At 37.2% G+C, this 14,340-nt stretch overlaps 1 pseudogene; it reads left to right on the forward strand.

Annotated features, from left to right (window-relative positions):
* The first annotated feature begins 1,547 nt into the window (after nt 1–1,547).
* Nucleotides 1,548–8,829, forward strand: LOC115980709 (annotated as a pseudogene).
* Nucleotides 8,830–14,340: the final 5,511 nt, after the last annotated feature.

The following is a 14,340-nucleotide window of genomic DNA, read 5'->3' on the forward strand; positions in this document are numbered from 1 at the left end:
GAACACATCGTGAGGCCTATAGAGTTGTGGGTTGCCAGAACCAGACATTGACACTGAATACAATAATATCAAATGATCAAGTTAACAGTGTGCATCAACTGTTGGTAAATAATGTAATGCTGCATAAGATGGTACATGACAGTGGCGGAGGTAGGATTTCAATTCAGGGGGGGCAAGCTTAGAAGTCAATATTACCAAAAAAAAAAATTATATATATATATATATTAAAAAAAATTATAAAAACAACTATAAGTGTCATACAAAAACTATGTAAACTATATTTAGACATTTAAGTTAATACTATAAAATAAATTGTGGAAATAAATTAATTTTAAAAATATTTAAAATATAGCAATTTACTTGCAAAGTTGTATACACATCTCACTATCTTTTCTTGATTGTTTTTGAAACTATAGGAAAAGTTCGACTTTCTTTTTATTTTACAAAATAATTAAAATTTTAGTTCATAGCATAAACCCACAATTTAAAACTGAAATGTCAAGAAAATGAGGACCAAAAAACAAAAAAAAAAAATTGTGTACAATATAGGACTATCGATTGAAATGTCATAAGAAAGACACTACAATGCATTATTATTATGCTAAGCTTAAGTGCATGATAATTAAAAGCTAACAGCTAACAAGTTACAGCTCTTGGTGTGTGTTATTGTGCCTAACGGAAATTCTTCTAATTATTTTTGCTTCTGTCATGAAACTTTTTCCTTGTTTCCTATTTTTTTTCCTTACACGGTGTCATTGACTTAGGTAAGCTTGTCATTTTCCCTCTATTTCAGCAGGGCCAGGAAGCTTTTTTCCTGATTTGTGTTTATTTTCTGCATCAAGGAGGGTAAAGCATTCTAAATATTTCCTAATAGTAGTACATATGGAATATTTTTGGACAAGTCAAGGGGGGCACTTGCCCCCTCTCGCCCCCCCCCCCTGCCCCCCTTGGCTCCGCCTTTGGTACATGACAAAGACATTCATCAATTTGTGTACTATTACATGCTAAAAATTAAATACTAACACTCAAATTTTACCATAAGCATTACACATATAACACGCAATATAACCCAATGTACACACATAACATTTATCTCCGTTTCTATAGCTTATTGTACATTTCTTGTAACATCAAACAACACCAAACAACTAATCTACCTCTAAAATACCATTCAAGAAAATACACATAACACTCATTCAAGAAAATACCAAAGCATAAGTAATACAAATTATTAAATGAAAATTATACTCTAACAAAAAACATACATTATGATTGATAAACTTCTATAATATCTACAACTATGTTTACCAACACAATAATAAAATTCTCAATGTATTTCAAAGAAGAGAATGAGTTTCTTACCTGAGATGATGGAGAGATAACAGACCGAAAATTCTTATAATGAGGAGAATATCTGAAAATGATGAGGAGAATTGCTTGAGAAGTAGATATAGCAGAATAACTCGATTATAAAAGAACAGAGCACTATTAATAACTCGATTTCCAATTAATCAGGTTCCGCTTCACGTGTGAACAACTGATGTGAAATGGCGTCAGAATAGCATAAAACTCGATTATAACAGAACCGAGTAAAATTAATAAGTCGATTATCAGTTATTCGGGTTTCGAGTACTCATTTTCTCCGCGCGGGAATATTTTATTGCCGAAAAGCCAGGCTGGCTCAACAGGGTGGCAGGAACCTGCCCAGAACTCGGTTTCTTCATAGTCGAGTTATTTAAGTAACTCGATTATCATATAATCGAGTATCAAAACAGGGGCACGCCCCTATATAGTTTCGAAACAGGGGCATTATGCCAAATATTTTTCCCAGAAGGGGCAAAAGGCCAGAATCCTCCTCATATTTTATGGTGGCCACTCCAGACGATATATTGAATTGGGCATTCCCCCGCATTTTTTCCTGACGTACTCTCTCTGCAACCAAACAGAAAACTCTCTCACCAGATTGAATTTCAAAATCACAAATTCCATAGATCTCTTGCTCCAATTCCAACACATCCTCGAATCGGACCCTCTCATGTAAACCTCATATACCTCTCATTAATTTTTTTTTTTTTCCTTTATAGCAAAATATTGAAAATCTTACTTTGAATATCATTTTTGGAGTCTTACAGTGATGAAGTTGGATTTGTACACCCGACCCAATTCGCGACGCTGACTGAAGACTCAACAGGTGATGCCGCGATTTCGGATGGTACAACCTTTTGGTGCAGAGACCACAAGCTGGGCGTCTCGACCTAGGCTGTTCTGCCATCGTACAATGCTGCCAAGCGTGCGTTTATTGCGGCAATGGACGAGTACAAGAGAGTCAGCAATGATGGGTTGGAGAGTGAAGTGATGAATCATAGTAGGGCTCTCTTGTTGCTCAAGGTCTCTTATTATAATTCAGTTTACTTATTTGAGTTTTAGGTAGAATCGGTAATTTATAACGGTGTCAGCGTTTCTACTGTACCTCTCGTTTAAAGAAGTTAAAAATGGGCCCCACTTATCTCGAAAGCTTAAACTTTTGGAAAAATAAGTATTTATAGCAACCCCAAATAAGCAACTGCGCAATGTAGCATGAGGTGATCCACTATAGGGCCTAGGCGAAGCTTGTGAGATTGTAGTAGGTTTTAACTTAGAATCCATGCTATGGCGAAGGCAGCCAATCATTTTATGTCTTCACTGTCTTGATTAGTGTGTATTGCATATAATTCATTTACCATTTGCCAAGTCTGGGTTGAACACTAGAAGTTTCCGAATCCCCAAATCCCCATTAAATAGGTTCACAATTCACATATAGTATGTATGTCAATTGACCAAATGAAAATTATGCCCTTCTCCAATGCCACCCTGTAGAAAATCGCTCGCTATCTACAGCCGTGGAATTAGTGATACGAATTCAATAGTAGTAAGTTTTACAGATTCTCTCTCTTAAAATATAAATCTCTAGGAGTATTTTCTACACACTTCCTGTTTAGATGAGGTATCTACTCCATAAGCTATTATTTGGACAGGCCATGAAGGGGTTCTTGCCTCATATTTGTCATGGAGGGCCTTTTTATAAAAAACTGACTAACTGCAGACCCTGCTCTGCTCTTGCATAACTTTGAAGTGTATTTGTGTGTATTTTAATTCATTGAATTACTTTTGTATCTACTCCTTTTATGATGTCTTACGCATAATGCAGGAAGCTAGTTGTGTCTAAGAAGCAGCAGCTCTCAATGTATATGGGTGAACTTCTGTTGTCAGCTCTTGTTCTTTCATGTTCACCCAAAAGTGATCAGTCGTGGAGTCATAGGTATCATTTCTACAAAGCACGATATTCACATGTCATTCCCATTGGTTAGTTTTGCCTTAAGGGATAACATTATCAACTTGATGAACAGAACTTAGGGGACCAATCTTTCTTTTTGTTCTTTAATTATCTCCTTGTTGATACACAGGGTTTTGTGTTTATTAATCTGATTTTTCACCTGGCCAAAATTTTTAGTTTTGTTCACATTCCTTTCTGATAGTATTTTTGCTTTTCTGCCTGCCTGTTATGGCTTTAAGTAATAACACAGAGTTCTTGTGCACATTGTCAATTTGCAGGAGATGGGTGATCAAGTCAATCACTGGAAAGTGTTCAGCTCTGCAAGAGATTTTGGGGAAAGAATCTGAGCTGGTGGAAAAAATAGCTGAGGTTTAAATTCAGTTCAGGAACTCCGTACTATTAAACTTTGAAGGTTCATATATACATTTCATTATTGGAAAAACTCCATTCTCACATTTGCTGTGTTTGCTTGTTTCCCTTAAACACTACCTAGAGTAAACAAGAACTTCACTTTCAAAAAAAAAAATTTTGGATGAGTATGATTCAAGATTTGATAGCCACTAGGATGCTTCTCTGTTGAGTTATCATTACTTAAGATGGAACAAGCTATCTAGATCTAGTTCACCAAGAAAACACTCAATACCTGTGAACAGAAATAGAATGCATAAGTGTTTACCTTGCTACTGAGATATAGCTGGATTGTATCTTCTTATGTTCTGAAAAATCTAGCTACAAACAGGCAGGTGCATCTATCTTGATGGAGGTGAAACTATTAAGCCTCAAGATTGGAGTTCACAATGCCTCAAAGCCAAACAAAACTGACCCATGCACACCTAAAATGCTGCTACATGCCACTGCCTCTGTGGTTGGTTGTCAGCCATGACAATTAGCACTGCTGGCAGCAGATGATCCTAGTAGTTTTTAATCTTCTGGGATGACAAATTACAGTATCGAGGTTGTATTTGATTGAACAGAAAATGAGATGAAAATGCAGTTCCTTCTTTTGTCTCCCACCTTTTTTGTGTTATTTTTATTTTTCTTTTGGACCAAAAGAAATTGAGCTCAAGCTGTTGAATGAAGCTTGATGTTGTTAAGCTTTATTTCCAAGGATTTTGCGTGATAAAAATTAAACTTATATAGCCTGTCTCTTGAAGAACTGGCATCCCAAATTGAAGGTGGAATTCCCTGTGCAGAGTTTGGACCATCTAATTATTCATATAACGGAGTGCATTATGTGATGACCCTTAGGGGAACTAGTTTATAGTCTTTCTAGTTGACTACTTGACTTTCTTCTTTAATTAGAACTTTTGACCATATCATCATGCAAATGTTTCTTTAGCTTCTGCAGTTGTCATATATATTGGTGGTTTACCTATTGACATTTAGGCTTTAGCACACCTTATTTTGTTGGCATATCCGTCATGCTATGATGTTGAGGTAGAGTGTTCCAGGAAGAAACGTAACACTGTTTTAAGTTGACTTGCAGAGATCAAAAATGAACTATCGTGCATGGAACCATCGTTGCTGGCTTGTTTCATACATGACAAGAGAACAGGTGCTACTTGAGTTAAAGAAATCCAGAAATTGGGCGGGGTTGCATGTTGCTGATAATTGTTGCTTTCATTATCGCAGAGTGAGTTTTCTTATGAATTTGAACAAGCTCCAATTTAAGTTGTGTCCTCGCTCCCCCCCAAACCTTTTTCCAAAAAGGAGAAATTTGGTAATCATGCATAGACTAGGGGATTCCCACTTTCCTTGACACAAAGTTGGGGTTGTAAAAATTGGAAAAATATGCACCAAACCTTTGAAGGATGACGTTCGAGTTCACCATTCCTATTATTTCTAGGCTTCCAGTCTTTCAGAATATCTTAATTTTGCTAGCAATATGTCATCATTAGTTTATTTCATTTAATCTATAACACTTTAGATGTTTGCAGCATGACATATGGTTGTCATAACCGGTTATTTTCTGTTGCTTAACTGTTTGAAGAACCATTTACGGTCACTAAAAGAATATGCCAATGCTTGGGGCTACTGGACTTTTAATTATCTTTTGATGGTTTCACAACTAATTTTTCTGAAAATGCATTGATCCCTAAATGAGATGTTCTTAATCAACAAAAAAAACGACATTGTTTAATTTTAAGGTGGAAGAAATAGTTTCAACCATTGTAGCTGTATATGCTTTTGTATTCCTAGAGTGATAAGAACACAAGGCTGGACAGGAACACCATATTCTTCAAGAGAGAAAAAAAAAAGTCATTAACCTCAAGTGAGAGAAAGATAGTGCTAATGTGCTTTAATTATCTTATTTGGAGTAAGGCACTTATAGTTCTTACATGCTGACTGTAACTTGCAATCAATTTTGCAGCGGCTAATACTCCGGATTTTGAAAGTCTCAAAACTTGAAAATGCATCCCCTGGTTACTCTGTTGAAGTTTCTGAAGTATGGAAGGTGAAAATATTTTTTAATTTCTATGCATCATTACAAATTTTATTCATTTCTACAAGCAAGTTTGCTCTATATGTTCTTGTCATTATGAATTGTATTCCATTTCTCCCTTCTCTCATTCCTCAGATCCTTATATGAGTGAATGTCAGCTTCAGGACAGTATTCTTTTTCTAATTTACTTTAGTTGAGTGATCTAAGTGATTTCATTCATAAGTGTTGGTGTATGTCTTGTATTCTTCCCGTATTTGGGTTGCACCCCTTTTGCGCTTTATAAATGAACCTTTTACTTATAAAGAAGTTGCTTAGGAACCATAATTGGGTTCAACTTTTTTGTTCTGCTTCGTTTGTAGGTTTAAATACTGAGATAAATTAGATTATAAATTTATAATGCCACTTCCTATTAGGTTAAGCTTTTGGGTATCAGTGGCATTATTGATTCATTTTTCTTAATAAATAAGCAGAGTCTTTATGGGTGATTGCATGTGCTACACACTACATGAAATAGAAATGGGGCTGGGTGATTCAAAAACAATGTTAGTTAAGCACTAAGACACTAATGTAAAATCCTTTGATGCCCAAAAGCATATTCTCTTAATTATGTGACTGCTTTTAGTTACAACTGCTGTTACTTATTGTTTTAGGATTTGTAGATTGCAACTGTGCTTTTTAAATGTCTTGAATATTTATACCAAGTTTTTTTTTTAAATGTCCTGACAATGTTGGTGTGACAGGAAGAGCTCGATTGGAATGAAATGTTGATAAAGCGTTACATAGGAAGAGAGGTATACGCCCTTAACTCAAAGCAGCTCAACTATGCCTTAATCCTATTGGTGATGATTTTATGGAACCTTCTCAAGTTTTTTTTCTTTCTTTTTCTGACAAGTTTGATCAAACCTCTTCAACTAATACAGCTCTGCCACTTGTATTGTTTTCATCCATTCTATCATGCCTGTGTTCATGATGTCATTTCTTCAATCAATGAAATAGAGCCTATCTTTGTAACAAGAAATTTTGTGGTCCGATCACATATTAAAAGAAAAAGAAGAAAAAAAAAAAAGTGGTTCCTTGCTGGTGCTTGACTTTTTTTCAAGTATTCCATTAATGATCCTATTATTTAAGAGTTTTTCTCTTATGACTTTCATTTCAAACAGGCACTTTGGCTTCATCGCCACTTCCTTTCTCTGTGTTGGATGAAGCAATTTGCAACCAATCTCCATGATGTATCCTACCATGCTGAGCTAAAGATCAGCACAAGTAACAGCTTCAATTCCTTTATTGATAATGAGTTGCATCTCCCCAACTCTTGCTTGACTGTTCCAGATAATGACTTTGAGGATTTCCAAGTGCAAGCCACATATTCTGCCACTTACATATTATGGCTGACAAAGGTAAATTATCTTTTGTATTTTTAATTTTCCATTTTGTTTGGATGCTTAGATTTTCGTTATGTGGATCAGCAAATTCCAGAGTTTTGGTCTAAATTCTAAGAGAAGCTTACCATAGGAAATTTGTAGACTATGCTGAGCAAGGTGTGCCCAAAAAGGTCATTCATTTGGGATTCTTTAATAGACTAGATGGAAACGCCTGACGAATTTGTGATGAGTAAACGTTATCTTTGACCCTATCTGATGTTTCTCATCTTTTTTTCTTTAATTCTTTTACCTTTATTTCTTTTATATTTTTACCTTCTTTTTCTTCTCCACTCTTGTTGATTCATGTAGTGATGAACACTTTCAGTATATTTATTTTTAGCATGATAACACGCCTTCAAAGTTGGTCCCTCTCAACTCCAAATCTCCAATAATCATTATGAAACCCCAATCCACCTCCTCCAATGAAAAAATGCCCCCCCCCCCCCCCCGCCCCCCAAAAAAAAAAAACCATAAATTCCACTCAATGGAACTCGAACACCACCTAATTCACGACAAAAGTGCAAGAGGAAGGCATGGGCTCGTTGGAGTCAGAGCAATAGTCGACGGCAACCTTTGACGGCGCGTGGATCGGCAGCTAAATTTCAGGCCGCGCGTGGAGGAGCGTGAGATCGAAGATGGAGGCCAGCTTCTTGGGTTTTACAAATCAGAGGGTCAACGAAGAGAACCGTAGAGTTGGTTTCGTGAACCACCAGTCGACGAAGAAACTGTGACGGTGCGTGGATCGATGACCACCGCGCGTGGCAGTGCATGTAGGTGAAGATGGAGTTCACCATTAGTGCATTCATTACTAGAATCACCATATTTATATTCAAAATCAAGACTTAGGAACTGAAAGCAACCTACAGTCTACACATATTAGATTATAATTTATAATCATGGGATGCATTAATCACAAATGTCAAATTTATAAATTCAAACCAGTCAATAAAATTATAGAATTGGAATTGATTACCCAGTTAGTTTCAAATCTATCAACTATTTAAAACCAAAATCGGTTGTTAACGTTAACTATCCTATTTATTCTAAATAAATCAACCGTTCAAGACTGGGTTTAGAGCATCCGTAGCAGTAGTGTCAAATGTGCCAAATGCCAAATATTTGGCACATCAAACACAAAAAAACCCATTTATCAGATGTTCCAAATCTTATTATTTTTGCCACATGTGAATAGTATCCTTACAAATTTGCCATTGTACGGACAGCTGTGGCATAAGTTTTTATTATTATTTTTATTCCACTTTCTCTCTCATCTCTCCGTCAGTCTCACCCTCAAACCCCAATCCTCTCCTCTCAAACCCCACTCTGTCTCTCTATCTCCCACTCCTGTTTCTCTCGGCGCCGTTGCCCTGCTTGACCTCGGCGCCTCCGTGCTCACCAAGATGCTGACGTTCGCCGCCGCGTTCTCCACCTTCAAAGATCCGATCCCATGGTTCATTGCGCTCGCTTTCTTCTTCACCCGCGGGTTCATCAAGACCGGGCTTGGGAACCAAATCACTCACCAACTTGTCGTTGGAGCGAATATAACTTTTAACACGATCAAGCAGACGATCGGGTGGACTGATTGGGCCAAGGTGGCGATCGTGCCTGGGTTGGTGTCGTTGATTGTTGGGGTGATTTGTAATGGGGTCTGATGGTATGGGTGTGGGGTTTTGATTTGTGGGCGTGGGTTTTGGGTCGTGGTGGTACAGTGGCGGCGTGGGGCCGTGGTTGTGACTGGGTATTGATCAATCAAAGATCTCTCTCTGCCTCCAAACCAAAACAGAGCAAGAAACACATCCAAAACCTTAAAATTTTTCAACAATGGCAGAGATTAACAGCTCTCTGTGACAAACCCATCCAAAAAATCCCACACTCCAAAATTTCTTTCATGCCCTCGACCCCATATCTCTCGTCCTCTCTCAAAATTCAAACTCCAACCAACCCGTCCCTCTCAAACTCACCACAGAGAGCTTTATCATGGAGAGAGGACCCAGGTACGATTTAATTATGGTTCTATGGGTTGTGGGGCCTGGGGCTTCCGATTTGGTGTTGATGGGCTATGGGTTTGTTTTGAATTGTGTTTTGGGTTGTGGAGGATGTGGTGGTTGTGTGGTGGTGGCTGTTGGTTGTTGGCAGTAGTGTGGTGGCTATTGATTGTGATTGATGAGTTGTAAATATTATTTTAATGTATAGAATTGAATGATAAAACATCTGATAAATGGGATGTTGTAAAATGATGTGGTAAAATAATAAAGTAGGTCTTTAATGTGGCAAAATGACATAATTTTTGCCACATCTGCTGTGGATGCTCTAAGCTAGCAACCTTATGATGAATTTTGAAGTAATATATCACGTTTATTCCAAGGATTTAGGCCCATTGATCATGTGAAACCATTCAAACTAAAAATCAAAAAAGCTTTTAGTTGATAGATCAATCATTATATCAACTATCATGCCATAAATGGGAAATGTTCAAATTTCAAAACTCGTAACTTAACTTAATCATTTTAACGTGTCTAGCTATCTAGCAATATGATGAACAACAAAATTCCTCTATCTTTTAATTTGTGAAAAACTACAATCAGCAGATGAACCTACAATAATGACTTTCGCCTCTTCAATTAAATGACCATAAGCAGCAAAAGGCACATTCACTCTTCAAAAAGTTGATAATAATCTCTAAATCTCCCTTTAAGATGATAGAAGAGAGTCTAATATCCTTGTATACAATCACTTATGTGTGATTTAGTAAGTGAATACATGACATCTTCGTATAGATGGTTGTAGTTAAACTTTATTCATATTAAAAGATCACACACTATCCATTTTATGGAAATTATCCTCTTCTCCCATATTCAGATATTAATCATGCTTATAAAGGAGTTAATTTATGGAGTTTTAAATGTAGTCAACATATGCCACATAAGGAAGATGTACCCTAATTAGGACCATAGTGTATCCTTACTAAGCAAGTGTACGATCCTTAGTCCACATACTTCAAGATATATATTCTAATTATAACTTAGTTAGTTGAAATATTACAGTGGGACTTATGAATAGTACCAAAAAGTGCAATGGAACCCATGAATAGTAGCAAAAATAAACTGAATAATAAAATAAACTGGTTTTTTAATTTGAAGCCAAATACACACTAAAAACGATGAAAAAGGGGAAAGACTTTGGTGAAGGAGTCTTTTAACTTTTTCCTAGTAAATCATTGTGATGCAATTTATATAGTTTAATGATTGAAGACACACAACAAAAAGGCTCTTATAAAGGGGAACCTTATTAAAAGAGACTTTATTTAGGAGGGAAATTTTTTTTTTTTGATGAAAGGAGGGAAAGTAAAATAGAATTGTGTATCACGCAAGCCACTCCACGCAAAAACACTCGAATATTTGCATTTTTTTTTGTTTGATCAAGTGATCAAGCATTCTCATTGGTAGGTGTTGTGGTTATTTGTCATTGAGACCAAGAACTCTACTTAATAATTAGAGTCTACAGTTGGACCAAACAGAGAATAAAAAAGTTTTTTTTTTTTTTTTGGAGAAACAATAAAAAAAAAAGATAGATAGTTATTGACTTTTGGATTCACTAGGATTGAAATCCTACTAACTTTATAAGTAATTTAATTAATAATTTTATAAATAAATAAAATAAAAATATTAGAGCTCATAATATATATTAAAAATAAAGATAGATAGTTGGAGAAATATGACTATTGAAAATATAGTTGTTAATGAAATATGAACGTCAAAAATAATAATAAAGTAAAAAGATTGTGTAGGGATATGTGCATAGTAAATTAGCAATAATAGAAATATTGGAGTTTTGAGCTTGGATTTAGCTAGAACTTCTAAGTCACGTAACTATGAATATCATGGAAAATTATATCATAGTTTAGGATAAATGCTTGCCGCATGCTTACCACATGCAAGTCATTTCAACAAGGTATGAAAGGTTTAGGGTTAAGTGGAACCACTTGCGTACATTTGTTTTTTTTTTTGTTTTTTTTTTTTTTGGTTAAAAGGAGCCTACATTAAAATTAGATAGCCATGAAAGGCATAGTAGTGGCAGAACACCTTAAATAGTACAAACCATTAGCATCCTCATTAACAAGAGATACAATATCAGGGGCCGGGGGGTTAAACAAAATAACAAAATCCTCTTGCTGCGAGCATCCCCTCTTGGCTAGTCCATTAGCACACCTATTCGCTTCCCAAAATGTGTGATTCACCCTGATTTGTTGGAATTTGCTAAGAAGGTACCTGCAATCATTCAAGAGGGAGGAGTAATCCCTGTTAGTGATTGAATTAGAGAGAACAAGATCAACCACCACTTTAGCATCAAGTTCAACTTCCAGGCAAGCTAATCCCATCTGCAAAGCAAGCCGAAGCCCATCTCGCGAAGCCCAAAATCTGCTATAATACTTGTAGTGAATCTTATACTACGAATGTACCCTCTGATCCAGGTACCTCTATGGTCCCGAATTAATCCTCTGCCCCCTACTCTCCTTGGGTTTTCAAATGATGCTCCATCTGTGTTAAGCTTGCACCATCCGTCAGATGGTTTATTCCATTTGACTTGAGAATTTACCATCTGTTTGGTTCTAAAGGATTTTCCGACACAGTACACATACTTAATGGCTTGCTTCAAACACAACTCATGAATGTTAGGGCTTAGAGTAGTGCTTTTAAACACCACTTTGTTCCTGTATTTCCAAAGGGACTAGATTGCGAAGGTGGACACTGTTTGCCATGGATACCCATTCAACTTAATTAGAGGATTACACATGCAGTTGGCTTCAAGCCAACTATGGATATCTAGATTGAATGAGGAAATCAAATCAACAGGGACTCCTATCTTTCTCCAGAAGGACACAGCAAAGGGGCAATCCCTCAGCATATAAATAATTGATTCATTTTAAGTTTTGTAGAGGGGGCACATAGCCTCACATTCTATGCCTCTAGACATAATCACTTCCCTAACTGGCACACTGTTATGGTGGCATAACCAGAGAAAGTGACATATCTTTGGTAGTGTGTCAATCTTCTAGACCCAACTTCCCTTAAACCCAGCATTGTGCTCTTCCTCGGGTCTTGCTAGAGTATATGTTGTTGCAATAGTGAATTCCCCATCTTTTGATGCTTTCCAGCTCATAGAGTCCTCTTTATTTCCATATAGCTAAATGGGCATGGCAATGATTTTTCCTTATATACACAATGGCAGCTCAAATGAAATAGCATTCCAATTCCATTCACCTCCCTGTCTCATTTACTCAATTGTAATGTTCCGATCTAATTGATGGATCGGACCCTAAATAAGCTCTCTGACCGACTTGCCCTTAACCCAGTTATCGGACCAGAAGCTTAGCTTAGATTTACTCCCCATATTTGCTAATGTTTTTTGTGCTCTATTGAGTCTAGTAAGCACTCTTCTTTTCCTGGCAAAAAGATTACCAAAGATATTCACATTCCCATGCTTGGCTTTCCTTGTGAAAACAGAAATTGCATTATTGAGAGAGTGTTCCCTTTCCCATGATTCTTTGACTACACAAGGAAATTTAGGATGGAGCAGCCACATTGATTGGAATCTAAATGGTTTGTTCCTCATCATAGCAGGGGTGGTTGGCTAGCTCCAGTAAAATAGGATAGTGAGCAGAAAAGACCTTGGGGAGGTGCGTCACTAATGTCTATGGGAAAAGAAGCCTCCAAGATGGGTTAGTAAAACACTTGTCAATTCTCTCCAAAATTAAGTCCAACAATTATCTCCGGTTGGACTAAGTGTACTTTGGCCCAAAGAAACTCAAATCCAGAAGGTTACCAGAATCCAGACAATCTTTAAAATCCAAGGCTCTATTAGGATTGATGCTTCTACCCCTAAACTTGTCCTTGCCACTGAGAACTTCATTAAAACCCCCCAAAAGTAACTATGGAAGGCTATGTAATTGAGCTACTTGTGACAGGTTAGACCAAAGAATTTTTCTTTCTACTATACAGGGACTAGCATAGATATGGTAGATAAAAGCCAGGAAAGGTTATTAGAACATACATTCACAGTTGCGTGAATTTCTTATTTGGTGGAGAAGAGCACTGATATGTCCACTTCATCCTTATTCCAGAGCAGCAATAAGCCCCCTGCATACCCTATTGTATCAGTGACAAAAAACCCATCAAAAGAAAGATCTTCAATGATCTTCTTTGCTCTGTCTCCCCTAACTCTTGTCTCAGTGATCACCATGATTGCAGGAAAGTGATTTACCATCATTTCAAGCACTCTCCTCTTGAAATTAGTGTTTAAAGCACCCCTACAGTTCCACAAAAGGACATTCATTTTGACAAAACCTCCATTTGGAATCTCCACTTGATTAGGCATCAGCAATGCTGTCTCCATCATGCTTCATCCCAACCGCCTCAGTAGGTCCTTGGAAGCTACCTAGTTCAGCTTCCACACCACCATGTACTTCAGTATACCCATAATGTCGTCCTTGCAGCATAACAGGAGATCGCACTTTCGAACTAAGGTCAGGATTTGGACAACACTATCCCTCTAATATGTCTATAACTTTCCTCTCCTGCACCAACCATCCTGATTCGTCCAATTGAGGCACTACCAATGGCCTTCTTTGCTTGTTCAAGGCCTCTGCATCTTTCTCTGTTATCAGGAGGATATCGATAAGAAACTTCTACCACTGATTGGGTGTTAAGCCCCAAGCTGGACGCTCGAATGCATGATCCCCCGTTCTGAGGTTGGCTAGGGTGATTAGGAATAAATTCTTCCATGCTGCCCTTAATTCCTTCTCGAACCACCCCAGGGTGTCTATTGGAGATGCTCTGTTTTGTGCTATTATCTTGTTTGGTATGGGGATTACTTGATTCTTGTGCCTCATTGCCCACCCTGTCTGAAGAAGAGCTTGGGGTACCAGGTAATGAGGATCCATTTTCTGAGCTAGAGAGATAATTAGAAGCTCTTCGTATCGGAGTTGCTTTACTTCCTGAGTTGGAACTAGCTCTTTTGAAAACTAGCTCTTTTGAAAGCTTTTGTCTTTTTAGATTTTGCAAGCTTCTTATCCTTCTGAGACTTAGAATGGATAGTAGACCTGACTTTAATCCCATTCTTCTCACTGCTCGATGTCGCGGCACAAATATCCATCTGACCTTTAG

The sequence above is a fragment of the Quercus lobata genome, chromosome 3 (assembly GCF_001633185.2).
Source record: "Quercus lobata isolate SW786 chromosome 3, ValleyOak3.0 Primary Assembly, whole genome shotgun sequence".
In the NCBI taxonomy this organism is placed as follows: Eukaryota; Viridiplantae; Streptophyta; class Magnoliopsida; order Fagales; family Fagaceae; genus Quercus; species Quercus lobata.